Below are 16,354 nucleotides of genomic sequence, written 5' to 3'. Positions count from 1 at the left end.
ATGGTCCATCTGCTTCTGGAAAGATTGAATTAGGTCTGTGTTGCTAGGGAAGGAGAAATTAATCCTTCTCAACATTAACCTTTTCAATTAATATATATTTTGCAAGGTATTGTATAACATGCCTTGTTATATAAATCAAACAAACGGGAAGATCTCAGGCTGAAGAGATGATGCCTTTGAAAATGTACCTCTCTTTCCAAATCTTGAAAATAAAGGGACATTTATATGCTCACACACGGACACTTCCTCTTGGTGAGGGTTTCTTTCAACTCAGCTTCTTGAAGTCTTCCCTCTGATGTTGTACAGGTCCTTTCGTCTGGAAAGGATGCCCAGGTCCACTCTACTCACTTGGGCGACGCCCGCTGGGCCTCTCTCATTACTTTGACATTTTCTTCCTCCAGGTATGAGGGCTTCCTTGAACCCTGAGTAAGATCAGAAGCCCACGTCACAGGCCTTCAGCATGTGGGCACTGCTCCTTCAGCACGCTCACCACCTGTAATGGCTCTTTTATGTGTGTCACCCACAGGAATGTCCACTTCATGAAGGGAGAGGTCGTGGAACCCTCGTCCACTGCTGTTTGTCAGGTGCCCGGCAAAGCACCAACACTCACGAAATGTACGTGGAATGAATGAGCAAAAAGAGAATCATTAGGTAACAGTTTTCTTGGGCTCTACAGCTCATCATGCCAGACCACAGAAGCCAAAAAAAAAAAAAAATTGTTCAAGTTATGTGAATTTAAAAATGGAGTTTAAATGCAAAAGTATCCCTCCCTTCCTCTTTAAAAAATTTTTTTATTAAAGTATAGTTGATTTACAATATCGTGGCAATTTCTGCTACTCAGCAAAGTGGCTTAGGTATACATATATATCCCAGGAGATGGGATACAGTTCCCTGTGCTATACAGCAGGACCTCATTGCTTACCCATTCTAAATGTACGTTTTCATCCGCAAACCCCAAACTCCCTGTCCATTCCATTCCCCACCCCCCGGCAACCACAGGCTTGTTCTCCATGTCTGTGAGTCTGTTTCTGTTTTATAGATAGGTTCTTTTGTTCCATATTTTAGATTTCACATATAGGTGATATTATATGGTATTTGTCTTTCTCTTTCTACCTTACTTTACTTAGGATGAGAATCTCTAGTTGTATCCAAGTTGCTGCAAATGGCATTATTGCATTCTTTTTTATGGCTCAGTAGTATTCTATTGTATAGATGTACCACATCTTCTTAATCCACTCATCTGTCAATGGGCTCTTAGGTTGTTTCCATGTCTTACTTATCCACCTTCCTTTTAACCACTCTCAGACATGAATGGGAGCTTGGGTACTATCATGGGCTTGTGCAGCCAGGCCAGCTCGTTGAAGACTCCTGTGTTGCTCAATTCAATGTTCTCCAGGCTTCCCTGTTCAAGGGAAAGGTCTCTTCCATGTCTTCCTGTGGGATGTTCCTCATCTCTTCTCGCTTGTCTACAGTCAGGTGTTTCTTACTCCCCTGGAAGTTTTCCTTGAGGGCTAAACATTTTCATGTAACTTCCCCAAATCCTCGCTCATCCATGGGGAGAATGATCACAGTAATCCCAGCCACCACTTATCAGATGCCTCATATGTTCTAGGCACTGTTCTGGGTTCTTCTTACATAAACCTGTAGGCCTGCAACAACCCTTGAGCCGTCACTACCCGTAGTTCCAGATGAAAAAGACTCAGAGAAGTAAGTGATCTACCCAAAGTTGCATAGGAAATAGCACAGAGTCTGGACTTTTAACCTCAAATCAATCTGTTTCAAAAGCCCTCCAGCTTTGCCATGAGACCACAGTGCATCCATGGTCCCTTGCTGGACGAAAGCTTCAGTGCTAAGTAAAGGATTAGGTCTTAAATTTTGACTCTGTTAAACTAATCGACCAGGTTGAAATGACAACATATATGTGTTATTGCTTTATAAGAAACCAGCCTCTGTAACTGAGTTGACAAAACGTGAACATAATGTGAAGAGATGGGAACATTTTTTTCTGTAAAGGTCAAATAGTAAATACTTTTTGGCTTTGAGGGCCACGTGGTCTCTGCTGCAGCAACTCAATTCTGCCCTTGCAGAGAGAAACAACCAAAGACAATTCCCAATGAATGGGTGGATCACAAAACTTTATAAGAATAGGGAGCAGGACAGATTTGGCCCTTGGGCTATAGTTTGTTGATCTCTGAAACAAAGGGAAGGTAAATTTGATGTTTCCACCACTCTACATTAAATACATAATTTAATCCTCACATTAATACTTTAAGTATTATTTCTCTGTTTTATTTTATTTTATGGGCACACCCATGGCATACGGAAATTCCCAGACCAGGGAATGAATCCAAGCTGCGGCTGCGACCTACACTGCCAATTGAACCTGCACCTCTATAGCAACCAGAGCAGCTGCGGTTTGATTCTTAACCCACTGTGCCACAGCAGGAACTCCTTACTCTCATTTTAAAAATGAGGAAATTGAGGCTTCAGAGAAAGAAAGAAATTGAGACCCAAGTTCACACAGCTATTAACTATGTATCTATAGCCTTGAGCCCAAGCAAGTCTCCAGTTTCCCACACTGGGCTGCTATTATTGTTTGTTTCCTTCTTTTTCCCAGTAAACCAAGAATATCTTTAAATTGCATCAGAATCTCTAGCCCTTCAGGGACCTTCAGCTCCTCAAAAGTCAAATCGTCCTCCTTTACCCCCCGCCAAGGCCCTTCCACCCACGGTGAGGGCAGAGGATAGCAATTCATGAGAAAAGGGAGCTGTTAAACAAATATTCCAATGACCAATTTTCCGATGGGTGTGACAAGAAGGGACAACTCCAGACAGAAGGGGGCATGACTTCCTTAAGGACTGCCTGGCACATAGGTCAACATGGAAGGATTAAAGTGGATGGAGGAATTTGACATGAGAACCCCAGTGGTGTTGACTTAAGTTGCGGCAGATTATCGGACAAGAACTGGGCTTTGGGTCAGATGGACCATCTTCAAGTCCTGATCTTGCAACTCGTTAAGCAAAGAACCTTGGGGAAATCACTTAACGTCAGTGAATCGCCACTGCCTCATCTGTAAAAATGTCAGTAATACTAGCGCCACTTTAACAAGCTGTTGTGAGGATTAAATAAGACAATGCAGGTAGGACACACAGCTCATTTGATGACTCAGCAAATGGGGGCGCTGGTCGAGACAGTGAGTGCCGTCATGCCCCACTCCACTTGCATCCCGAGTTCTTGCTGGCTGCTACAGCCAACATTTCCCATCCGAGAGATGAACCACGCATTCCCGTTAAGGACACGAAGTCCTGCAGTAGAATATACTGAATCCTGAACATGCTGGGCTGACGGTGGCTGTCTCTATCACCAAACCTCTCTTCAGTGGCCGAATTCTAAGGAATTTTATTATAAAATTATACCAATATTGGAACTATAAGAATGTAAAAATGATGGATGTATGGCAGCCCAGAGACTAAAGGGGAACAAAGACATATACAGTTTGATTTACTGCAGATTATGAGACACATTTTTTCATGTGTTTGTTTTGTGTTTATGTAGTTTCATTAAGGTAGCCACGATACTACTTATAAAATGAGAAAAAAAGAACAAAGAAAATTTTCAGTGAACTGACATTTAAAAATCAATCATGGAGTCCCCATCATGGCTTAGCAGACATGAATCTTACTAGTATCCATGAGGACGCAAGTTCGATTCCTGGCCTTGCTCAGTGGGTTAAGGATCTGACATTGCCAGGGGCTGTGGTGTAGGTCACAGACGAGGCTCAGATCTGGCATTGTTGTGTCTGTGGCATAGGCCAGCAGCTGTAGCTCCAATTGGACCCCTAGCCTGGGAACCTCCATATGCCACAGGTGCAGCCCTAAAAAAGACAATAAAACAGGGAGTTCCGGCTCAGTGGCTAGCAAATCCGACTAGGAACCATGGGGTTGCAGGTTTGAACCCTGGCCTTGCTCAGTGGGTTAAGGATCTGGCGTTGCCGTGAGCTGTGGTTTAGGTTGCAGATGCGGCTCGGATCCCGCGTTGCTATGGCTGCGGCTGTTGCCGGCAGCTACAGCTCCGATTGGACCCCTAGCCTGGGAACCTCCATATGCCACAGGAGTAGCCCTAGAAAAGGCAAAAAGACAAAAAAAAAAAAAAAGAAAAGAAAAAAGAAATTTAAAAAAGACAATAAAATAAAATAAAAATCATATTTAAAGGAAAATAAAAACCCTCACCAAGCTCTAAAACATATGAAAGTATTTGTATTGTTTATGAGATAACTGTTTTGTTCACTTGATTAAAGAATTTTATTAATTACATTTTTAGAAATCTCCATGAACTTGTTTTTTTGCTTGTGCGTCATAAAACAGGCTGCTTAGCTGATTCCCTTTTCTTTTCCTTCCATGTTTATTACTGACTTCTATTCAACAGAGAAGCAATGAAATAATTGGCCTCTTCAGAGCAAATGCTGATGATCATTTTCATGAGCTATGTCTGTCCCATCAGACAGACTCTGTTAGAACTTCCCAGAATAGCTGGAAGGTTCTTAGGGCACAAGTTCATTCATTTGTTATTCCAAATGGCCAGGCAACTCATAGACCAATTAAGCAACAGGCCTTGAGCTTTCTGAGAGTCCTCTTGTTTTACAAAATGCCTTATTCCCACATAAGAGGTTTAGAGAAGCATCATATGTCCTTCCCCTTGGGCTCCTAGTAGGCACTCTATGTACACAGAATCAGCAGAACTGTCTTTGCCTCCAGCTTTGCTGTTTATTCATCATGTGATCTTGAGCAAATCACTTAATTTCTCTGAGTTTCAGTCATACCAAGTGCCTTGCCCATCTCACCAGTATCATGCATATGAAATGGTTTTTGTCATAATTTTATTATTTCCCAAAACACAAAACTGAGCACTTACAAAGTTCCAGATGCTCTGCTAGGAGGTAGACTCAAAAGGAGAAACAAAAGAACCTGCTCTCCAGAACTGAGGGGAGAAGATGGATACACACACACAGGCAACCAAAACAGAGGGTGCTGTGGGACCACAGAAGGGGGGTGGGGAGACGCCCAAGTACCCTGAGGTCATAGAGGGCTTCAAAGACAGATGATGCTCAGCTGATTCCTGAAGATGAGAAAGGGAAGCAGGGATGACGGTCTGATTGGCAAGAAGTGCATAGACAAAAAGAACTGCTTCATCAAAGAGCCCAGTTTTCATTAGGAAAATGTCCTATAATTCATCAGGGCTGGACCCCAAGGGAAAATACAGGGAGTTGAAAGAGATGATTAACATAGGATAGAGGAGAAATAATAGCAAAGACTATTGAATGTTTTATGTGCAAAACCAAGAAAAACAACCCTTAGTGTCATCGGGCTCTCCTCTGCACCGGGTCTTCTACGAATTTAATATTCCCCTTTATCATGACCATGACCCTATAAGGTAGGCACTATTACTAAGCCCATCTTACGGATGAGCAAACAGGGGCTTAGAGAGTTTAAGACCTTCACAAAGTTATGCAGAAAGTGGTCTGTTCAAGATCCTAACTTTCGGGAGTTCCCATCGTGGCGCAGTGGTTAACGAATCTGACTAGGAACCATGAGGTTGCCGGTTCGATCCCTGGCCTTGCTCAGTGGGCTAAGGATCCGGTGTTGCCGTGAGCTGTGGTGTAGGTTGCAGATGCAGCTCAGATCCTGCGTTGCTGTGGCTCTGGTGTAGGCTGATGGCTGCAGCTCTGATTCGACCCCTAGCCTGGGAACCTCCATATGCCGTGGGAGTGGCCCTAGAAAAGGCAAAAAGACAAAACAAAACAAAACAAAACAAAACAAACAAAACAAAAAATCCTAACTTTCTGCCTAAATAGTCTCTGCTGTTCTTGACCACTCTGTGCTCTCCTGCCCCTGCTCCTCAGCACAGCCAGTGAGGAGACTGTGCTGGACAGACTACACAGTGGACAACAGGGTGCACACTTCTCGATATTCATGACCCTGCATAATCTCTGCTCTTGAATGTGGGCGGCCTAATGACTTTTTAACCAATAGGACACAGCAGAGGTCATGGGATGTCACTTCCATGACTGGGATGTATTTGGCATTGAGACTTCTCTCTTGCTAGCAGGCTCTCTACCTTGCTGAGTTTGATGAAGTAAGAGGCTTTTTGAAAAGGCCCACCTGGCAAAGAACTGAGGAAGCTTCCAGCCAGCAACTATCAAGGGACAGGGCCTTCAATTAAACAGCCCTCCTGAAACTGAATGCTGCCAACAATTTGAGTGAACTTGAAAGTGGATCCTTTTCCAGTCAAGCTTTCAGTTGAGACTCCAGCCCTTGCTAACAACCAGACTGCAGCCTTAAGAGACCCTAAAGCATGGGCTTCTCTAGCTAACCTGTGCCCAGATCCCGGACCCGCATAAACTGTGAGGTGATAACTGTGTGTTGACCTAAGCCACTAAGGCCATGGTCATTTGTTACGCAGCAGTAGATAACTACTCGAGAGCGACAGAAAGATTTAAGCATAGGAATGACAGCGATCAGATCTGCATTTTAGAAAGTCACTTTTGCTAACAGGGCAAAGAATGGATTAGAGGATAGAGAAGAGAGATTGCCCAAGAGGTTATTCCACAGTGAGACATGCTGGGGACCCAAATGATGGCGGTGGCAGAGAGAGTGGTGCGAGAGAGGAAGAAGTTGCAGAAGAGATAATCAGAGCAGACTGAGCAGGACCTTGGGTCCAATTTGACACATGTATGGAGAAAGGGGAGGGGAGCATGGAGTCGGACACATTGCTAAATGCGAGTCATTCCACTGGTCTCACCCAGAGTTTAGACCCTGTTGCTCTCAGAAGCCATTCAGTTGCATCAGCCAGATCCAATGTCCCATCAGCCTTGGGAACTCCGCCACAGCCAACAGTAGAGAAACTGTTGGGCATCTAGATGGAACAAGGGAATTTCTTAGGATCTTTGGGTACCAAATTCTAAAAGGTTTACCTGAAGGGAATTTGACATCTTTGAGAGTCATAGTCAGACATGCATCTTCTTAGAAATTTATCCCAGAGAGGCTTTTGGCTCAAGATACCACATCAAATCACCCTCTGAATGGAGAATTTCCCTCTGGAGAGAGCCAGAGGCCAGCAAAAGTCAGACTTATAAGATGATGATGGGCCACTGGCTCTAGTTCCAGGAAAGCACACAGCCAAGAGGATGAGCTTGTGCCCTTAACCATTCACTAGGTGTACTGCCTACTTACCACAGCTACCTCTTTACTAAAATCAATACAAAACAAAACAACAACATCAACAACAAAAAAACCCCACCCTTACTGACATTCAGAATTAATCCAAGGCTGAACTGAGGAAAGAACTTTGAAAGGGAAAAATCATATTTCTCACATGTCAGCTGATGTTAAGATGACATCAGAACTGAACCTAGAAATGTCAAATATAATAGTCTATGGTATTTTATTAGGGCAGCCCTAGCAAGCTAACACAATGACACATTGATTAAGCTCTGAAACCAAACAAGTAACATCTCTGCACATCTAATCTGTTCTGTGGATCTCAGTCCTTCTACTGAGATCCAACATCTATCGGCACTGGGGTGCAGAAAGGCTGTGGCATAGCTGGTGAGGACAGGTGGCTAGTCCCAGACTCTTGAAGGGCCCTGAGCAATGAATTTCACCCTATAACTGATTGTCACCTGAGGTCAGGACAGGAAACTAGAGCAGCAATACTCAAAGTGTGGTCCCTAGCGTCCCATGGGAGCTTATTAGAAATGCAAATTATCAATCCCCAGACCAGAATCAGAATCTCTTGGCTGGGGGCCCAGAAATTATATGTTGTAACAAACTCTCTGGATCTTAAATCCTCTACATCTTGAGAAGCCTTGGGCTGGAGGAAATGTGTCTAAGTGGTTTAATGGCTTACTGCACCTCTGATCGACACCATGTGTTAGAGGCAGCCAGGGAGGAGCAGGTGAAATGTCTTCTCTGAGGAATTTGATGCTTCATGGATGAGGAAGGGTAAACACCCGATTAAATAACAAATACTTATTGAACACTTATACTCTTCCAGAGGGGAGGAGATAGGAGAGAGAGTAGCATGGTAGACAACTTTGAGGGTCAGGAGAACTGGCCATGTTGCAAAGTGCCACCAGTGGTCCAGATGGTAGGTGCAGATGGCTATAGTAAGGCTCATCTAGAGAAGCGTCTACCAACAGCGCCTGTGTGCTGCATCCATGTGTTCAAGTGTGAGGTTTCTTACGAGGACCACCAGTGGCTTTGGCCCTGGGCCAATATTCTAATGAAACATCACTTTCAAAACCACCTCCACTCAGAGCCTTCCAAGATCTCCTCCGCCACAGACATGTCTCTACTTCCTCAGTACTATAATTTGAGGTACTATCTTAAGTTTGCACTCCCCTAGAAGCCGACTGCAAGGTAGGAATTTGGTCCAGGTACCTTATATGGAAGATGATTCCAGGAAGCATGGTGCAAGAGTGTGGAAATGAAACAGTGATGGGAGGAAAGGCAATGAAGCTTTCACCATGGTGGGCAACCAAAGCTCAATCCCATAGGGGACCCTCTAGGAGACTATGAGGCATAGCTCAAAAGTGGGCCCTGCAAAGGCAAAGAAGCCAGGGTCCATACCCACCAGCTGCCCCCCTCTCTGCTTGGGGAGTGCTCCTGAGCTCTAAGCTCTGGCTCATATGGCAGAGCATCCTCCTAGAGCCAGGGGGGCTTACAATGTCATAGTTATGGAAAGGGACTGTCTGCAGGTGACCTGTGTGGAGGCTGAGGTGTACAGGTGATACAGGTGATAGTTATCCTACAGGGCTTTGTACTAGAGTATCTCTTATAGAAACAAAAACATAGCATCTTGTATCTGAGCTGTACAACACTGTCACCACCAAGAAAAGCTACCAGTCTCTCCTCATGAATCTTAAGTTGGGCAAGATACAGTTCTCTCTGTCAGCTTCTGCATCCATCCTATATCTTACAGAATAATGAAATGTCTTCCAATGAGATATGCAGTGTTAAAACACAGAAATAATCTGATTCTGGGCAACAGCAAAGAGATGTTATTTCCATTCTCCTGCATATGATTACAGCTAAACATAAGAAGACTTTGGTTAGGATTTTCAAATACTGAAAATTATGGGTGGATCCTAATCATTGCCCACAGAGACATGCTAATGGTTTGCGGATTCCACTGCCAGTTCAGGGAACAGAGACCCTGTCTCCTTCATTACCGCTTCCCTGGTGCTCACGGCAGTGCCCACACTGAGCAGGAATGCACTGTCAATGTGTAGTTCACCCTCTGAGATAGACTTTCAGAGCTTCAAAGGGCTTTGAGTGTGCCTCATTTCACATAAGTCTAATTCGCTTAAACATTCTTAGAGTTTCAAACCGACATGTTGAAAATTCACGCTTTCATTCACTTTTAATGAGAACTTTCTTTTTTTCAAGAATAATCTGCAGGCTGCCTTACAAGTAATTCCACAGCCATCTGGAAGACTTGCGTTGCTACTTAAAAGTGCTAAAAGGGATATATATGGAGGTTGGCTCCCGACAAAACTGGAAATGAAGGGGAGCGTGCTTTAGCAACACCCACCTCCCTTCCCTGCTTCCCGTCCTTCTGCCTGGTGTCCCCAGAACTCTGAGCTTAGACTCCTTGCACGCCTCCAAGTCACACGAACATTTTCGAGGTTTAAGATACCACTCTTCCCACAAATGTAGTTTGTTTTACCAAGGATACCTGGAGGAAGAAATACTTCAGAAGGATGACTCAATAATGACAGTGTTTCAGGCATGGTGATTCCAGGTAGGAAAGGTAATCAAGACTAAAACAACCTGTCCAGCACCCCAGAAATCATAAGACAACAGCCAACTTACGTCTGTTCATAAGAACAACCCTGGTTATCAATAAAGCCATTCACCTACACATCTTTACAGCATTTCACCAAGCGTCGGACACTGTCCGTGGTGCTGAAAACACAGAGGTGAGAAATGTGTGACCTTGACCATAAGGAGCACACGCTCTTAGGGCAACTGATGCCTGTCACCCAAACATCCGGGTTTGCTGGGAAAAGAAATAAGTACCTAGATACAGGCTAAACTACAAGGTATATTACAAGCATGGGGCTGCCATTGGCCAGAGGAGGACACTGCTAGCTGGGCTGTCTGAGCAGCCTGAAACAGCAGAAAACAGCTGGATAAGCCCAGAAAGGACAACAGAATAACAGGAGAGAGAGTGGGAGAAGCCTCATGGTTCCTGCAACTGCAAATCCAACAGTCAAAAGAGCTCAAAAGAGCAATTGCAGGATAAGTTTGAAAGATGGCAAACCTGCCCTGTGGTTGATACATCTGGTTGAAAATTTCCCTCTGGTGGCTCTTCCAGAAGCAAGTTTAGTGCCGCTGTTAAGAGCTGCAATTCCAGAAGCAGACTTTGTGGTTTAAGTCACAGCTCTATCATCTCATCAGGTATGCAACTTCGAGGAACAAACTCTGCCCTTCTTTGCTTCGGTTTTCTCATCTTTAGAGCAGGGATTATAAGTGACCTACCTCCTAAGCTCATTAGGATGATTAAATGACCTAATGGATTTCAAACACTCCCAGAGTTCCTGATAAAGTAAGAGCTCTGACATTGTTCTCTGTCATTACAATGACAAAGAATGTAAGCCATAAGGGCCATGCTTCTTGTTGGTTTGTTTCTGGGATCTAGTAGACTTGCATCTATGTATCAGTTATGTACCCAATGAGCATTCATCAAGGGCTGGTTGTGTATCCAACACAGGTCCACGCAGCCACTGCTCCCCAGAGGCTTAGGGTGGGCCAGCAGGAAGCAGACAGGGAGGACAAGCCCTGCAGGGTCATGATTGATGTCTGCGCAGGACGCGGGTGGACGTGGGGGGTGCGGCACAGCAGAGAGCACGGACAGTTAGGCTTGAGGACATGCTTTGAGCTGGGACTCAGTTTGGGGGCTAACCTTTAGTACATCAAATCCAAGTGCCTGTCCTACTCAGTGACACCCTGGGGGTGATAGAGCAGGCAGGGACCTGTGAGCCTGGAATGAGCATGGAGACAGGACAGATGTTTGTCATCTGACAGGGGAGCCTGTCAGAATCTTGCTGATTGGGAAGTGGCTGGTGCTGGTGGGGACATGAAATACTCTGGCTGCAAAGCTCAGCTTCTGAAACTCTGATGAGGAAGAACGGGAACAGAACTCACCAGGGGGGCATCTCGGGGGGGAAAAAGGGAAAATGAAGCGTATGCATGCCATCCTGGAAAGTCAGAGGCTTCTATCTAACAAGGTCCTGGGAGCAGAAGAGCATTGCTGCGGGGGTGGGGGGCATGGGCAACATGACAAGCAGAGAGTGTGGACCACGTCACGCTCCATTCAGCACACGTCTCCACAATAGAGCGAGACGAGGCGCCTCCCTCGATGAAGGATCCGAAATTCCAGTCCAGCATAAGACCCCATACTTCCCTTTGAGAATATTATAATCCAGCCATGGTAGACAACTGTTAAAAGCAACCTCTGAGGGACGTGAGGCTTGTGTCTTTTCTTCCATTGTTTCTGTTCTTTGTTTGTTCATTTCTCCATTCATTCAATGCTCATGCGTTGACCGCCTCTGGGCAATCAAATCCTTTCCTGTGTTAGGATATGACAGCCCACGTGTCTACTCTCATGGGTCCTAAACTCTCCTAGAGAGAGATAAACAGTAAATAAGAACCAAACAGGGAGATAGAAAGCTACAGAAAGTGCTAAGTGATCAGGGAAAGCCTCTCAGAGGAGGCGACATTTTGGCTGAGAATGAAAGAGCCAGAAGGCAGCCATACAAAGATCTGGGAGCAGAAAGGTCAGTGAGAAAGGCCTCCAGGTGGAAGCAAGTTGTGCTCTGGTTACAGGAAGAAAGGCTGGTGTTACTGGGCAGTGAACAAGGGGAGAGATGGAGGCAGAGCTGGCTGGCAGGGCACCGACAGGCCACAGTTGAGCTCTGGGGCATTATTCTAAGAGCAGGTTGTAAAGGCAGGCACGGAAGCCAAAGGACCACTCGGAAGCTTATGACAATAACCTGAGCAGGAAGTGACAGCAGCGTATGAGACTATAGCAAGGTAGGATTGTGTAAGAGATTTGTGCAAACTGTTTGTCTCTTGCACCAATTTAACTGTCAGAGAAAAGACATATGAACAAAAGATGAACTGACAAACAAATATTGTCTTCCATATTCTCTCTGGCCTGGGACATCCTTATGAAATCGCAAGTAACAAGAATGCCTCCAGTGAGGTAGATGGGACACGGAAAGACGGAAGGGATGAACATTTGTTAAGCACCTACTATGTGCCAGGATTTGTGCTTTATTTTCCCTCTATTTCTAAGTTCTCAGTGCTTGAAAAAGCTTATCTTCAAGCTCACAAACATTAAGTAACCTGCCTGGGGTCACTCACTGGCAAGGAGCAGAACTATGGTTTGGACCTGGAACCATCCAGCCCTAATGCTGGGCCGTCTGATAAGGAAGCCGTGAGTCACTGGCAGTGGCTGAGCACTTGAAATGTGTCTGGTTTAAAGGGAGATCTGATTTTAAATTGGATGTCAAAGCCAATATTTAAAAAAGTAAAAGATCTCATTAATCATTTTTATATGAGTACAAGTTCATTTGCCAGTATTTTGGGTAGACTGGGTTAGATGAAATGTATCATACAAGTGAATTTCACCTGTCGCCTCTTCCTATCTTTAACATGGCTCCTAAAAAACAAAACGAATGTTCACGTCTGTGACTCGCTTTGTGCTTCTCATGGGTGGCTGCCCTGAGGCTTCATTCACACTTTTCTCTTCCACGTCTCGGTGCTTCCCCACATTCTGCCCCACGCCAGGGCGGGACAGAGGGATGAGCGTGGGGACGGGAGAACATGGGGACCAAGGGTGTGACGGCACTTTGAGGCCCTGAAGAGCTTGGGGGTTCTGGTCTGGAGGCAGTACATTCCCTTTAGCAGCTGGTCTGGTCCTGGAGAATTTTTAGGAGTGGCTTTGTGCTGAGTATCCAGGATGGCGGCCCCGGGACATCTCCCAGCTCGCAAGAAAACCACCAGAAACCCTGGCTTAAAAAGAGTAGGTGGGGTTACCTCTTCAACCCCCCGGGAACCTATATTCTTCAAAAACAGTAATAATTAATTATCATCATTTAATTAATCATTTTGTAATGATTGATTAATAACCAATCACTCATTAACAGGAAAGAGAAATAATAATACCTACACTTGACTCAATGCTGTGATATGGGTGTTTTAAAGACATAGACTGATTTAATCCTTATAACACCCTCTGACGTCAACGCTCTTATCCCCTGCCGTGTGGATGAGATAACTGAGGTGCAGCAAATCTGAACAATAATGTGCCCTGGACCACAGCACTAGCATGTGGTGGAGGCAGGATTTGAACCTGGTATGTGGTCCTGAGAGCTGTGTACCTAGGAGCTGCTTGGAGGGAGAAGCAGGGAAAAAAGAGGAGCAGGAGGAGAAAGAGGGAACCTGTATGGAGTAATTACCACGTGGCATTCAGGCGCCAGGCAAAGACACATTTACCCTGAAATCAACACGACGAGGGAGGCGCTATTCTGTTCTCATTTGACTGATGAAGAGACTGAGGTATAAGAAGGGCAGGTAACTGACTCAAGGTCACAGAGCTTCTAAGCTGGATTTCTTTTTTTTTTTTTTTTTTTGGCTGCATGCATGGCACACAGGAGTTCCAGGGCCAGGGATCGAACCCGTGCCATGGCAATGACAATGCCAGGTCCTTAACCCACTAAGCCACCAGGGAACCCCAAGGCTGGAATTCTTAACCACTGGGGTGAAGAGGAGAGAGAGTGGACGAACGATGCAGCCCATCTGTATACTTCCTGTCTCCCCCAGCACATGGAACATCCCTTGAGGCCGAGAATTAGTGCCTGGGTCTTCCATCCCTAACAGCCTCTTCCTGGCTCCTACCATGAGGCTGAACACATAGTAGGTCCTTAAATCTGCAATTTACAGTGCAAAACTCTCTTCTTGGCAGAAGCCTGGCTATTGCATGTGCACAGCCTGAAGAAGATACTGATACTAGCCTGTTTCAAATAATACACACGCTCCTTTTTTGGCTGATGAGCATTTTCCCCCTTGAGATTCCTTAGTGACTCTAACCCACCAGCTAAAAATAAGACCCAGATTTATTATTTTCGCTCGTGTTCCTAAAAGATTTTGAAAGTCCGATCTTTCTCTTTTATTATCTTTGCACATCCTCCCACCTAATTCACAGAAGGAGCATAATTTGGGGTCACCTTCATGTGCCAGCCCTGCCTAAAGACAGCCAGCTGCACGTTATGAAAAGGACACAGTCAGGCTGTCTCTGCAGCCTGGGGGTCTTGGGTCGGCGGACACACAGTGGGGGCAGGGAGGGGGAGAAGGCAGGCTGTTTAGTTCTCTCTTTATGGTCCTTGCACTTTGAAAGCCCCCTTTGTAAGGAACTTCTTTCAGTGGAGGAAATGACATAAATTTGATATGACAAAGTAAGTATGGCGTGATCAGAAAAAAACCTGCACTTCTAGGATCTTTTGTATTTTTTGATGCAGATCTACAATTAATTCTTAGCAAAGGGAAGGACGAAAATGTCACTTCATCGTCAGAGTCTGACATTGTAGCCCCTACACTATTTGTTAGCGATTAAAAAGAAATAGATTCCCATTTTTTTTTTTGTTTTGTTTTGTTTTGTTTTGTTTTGGTCTCAGCTCAGAGGGCTTTTTTTTTTTTTTTTTTTTCCTGAAGAAATAATATGATAAGCAGATGCAGTTCCTAACAGGATTTGAGGAGACTAGCAGTAAGGGGACTAGACCCAGCAAGACCAATAAAATTAGCAAGATAGAAGTAAAGTTTTCTTTTAGCAGCCACCACCAATATGCTAATTGATGCAGGGAAGACTCATCAACCTTTTGTTTTGTTTTGTTTTTGTCTTTGTCTTTTTAGGGCTGTGCCCGGGGCACATGGAGGTTCCCAGGCTAGGGGTCTAATCAGAGCTGCAGCTGCTGGCCTAGGCCACAGCCACAGCAACTCGGGATCCAAACCATGTCTGTGGCTTACACTGAGGCCCACGGCAACACCAGATCCTTAAACCACCAAGCGAGGCCAGGGATCGAACCCGTGCCCTCGTGGATCCTAGTCGGGTCTGTTACCACTGAGCCACAATGGGAATGCCAATCAATGGGTGTTCTTTTCCAGTAATTACTGCTGCGTAGACATCACCCCAGATCTCAGAGGCTTAAAGAACCATTTTCTATTGCTCACGTTTTGTGGGTCAGGAATCTGAGCTGTGCCAGTGGGGATGGTCTTTACACAAAGTCACTCCTGTGGTCGCTGTCAGATAGGTCAGAAGGGGTGTCGGCCATCTCCGGGGTTCAGCTGGGCTGGTACCCAAGGTGAGTCACTTGCATGCTGCCCATTGGTCGACGTAATAGAAATTAGAAGGAAAGGGGAAAGGATAAAAAGAAAAGTGTTTGTAGCGTATTTTTTGAAAATGTCCCTATGAGCTTCCTGGCAGGTAAGTAATTGACAATAAAGGAAGAGACAGGACATCCTAAAGACATGTTAGTTAATTTCACAGATTTTAGATACTTATGAAGACGGTGGGCCTATGGGGTCTATTAAGGCACGTCAGAAGGAATGAACACTTTTAATGAGGCTGGATGATGTACCCACCATCTTTCCCTTTTGTGGTAGTGTACACGGGACCAGGGCTGGTAGGATTTTTTTGTTGTTTATTTGTTTGTTTTTAGGGCCACACCCACAGCATATGGAAGTTCCCAGGCTAAGGATCTAATCAGACCTACAGCTGCTGGCTTACGCCACAGCCACAGCGACACATCTGCAACCTACACCACAGCTCACGGCAACACCGGATCCTTAACCCACTGAGCCAGGCCAGGGAGCGAACCCATGCCCTCATGGATCCTAGTCAGGTTCATTACCACGGAGCCATGACGGGAACTCCCAGGGCTGGTAGTTTTTGCACTGGTATGAGGGGCTATGATTTTTCACAGCCCTGCCACTGCTTCAACACCATGAAGGTGTGGTTAGCTGTTTCTGCAAGCTCAGAGAGACCAGGTAACTGGCTCAAGACCTCACCGCTAAGTGACAGAGCTGAGATTCAAACCCTGGTCTGTGGATCTCAAGACCTTAACTCTTGCCCTTCCTCCCACTTGACATCCTCATTCTCCGTTAAGAGACAGAGATGCTGTGAGCCCGCATCTAGTCATTGGAAAGCCTAGGCTCTGGCATCGGGCAGGCCACTGTCCTCACATCAGCACTGTCCTGCAGGAACTGCTGGGTGGCCTCCACAGGGAGGCCCT

At 45.4% G+C, this 16,354-nt stretch overlaps 1 protein-coding gene across 39 annotated transcripts in view; it reads right to left on the bottom strand.

Moving 5' to 3' along the window:
* ZFAT (zinc finger and AT-hook domain containing) overlaps positions 1-16,354 on the bottom strand; it is a 383,679-nt gene that overhangs the window by 84,516 nt on the left and 282,809 nt on the right. For 4 of the 39 annotated variants that reach the window (XR_014842953.1, XR_014842940.1, XR_014842956.1 and 1 more), the window contains one exon: positions 15,294-15,440. The exons of the other annotated variants lie outside the window; for them this stretch is intronic. The gene's annotated coding sequence lies outside the window, so the exon portion shown is untranslated. The remainder of the gene's footprint in view (positions 1-15,293; positions 15,441-16,354) is intronic. 39 annotated transcript variants of the gene reach the window in all.

Source organism: Sus scrofa, chromosome 4 (assembly GCF_054392235.1).
Source record: "Sus scrofa isolate SSC_HxYL_T2T_F1_AM1 chromosome 4, Sscrofa_HxYL_maternal_Yorkshire_Landrace_v2.0, whole genome shotgun sequence".
Classification (NCBI taxonomy): Eukaryota; Metazoa; Chordata; class Mammalia; order Artiodactyla; family Suidae; genus Sus; species Sus scrofa.
This window is presented reverse-complemented; position numbering and strand designations above follow the sequence as displayed.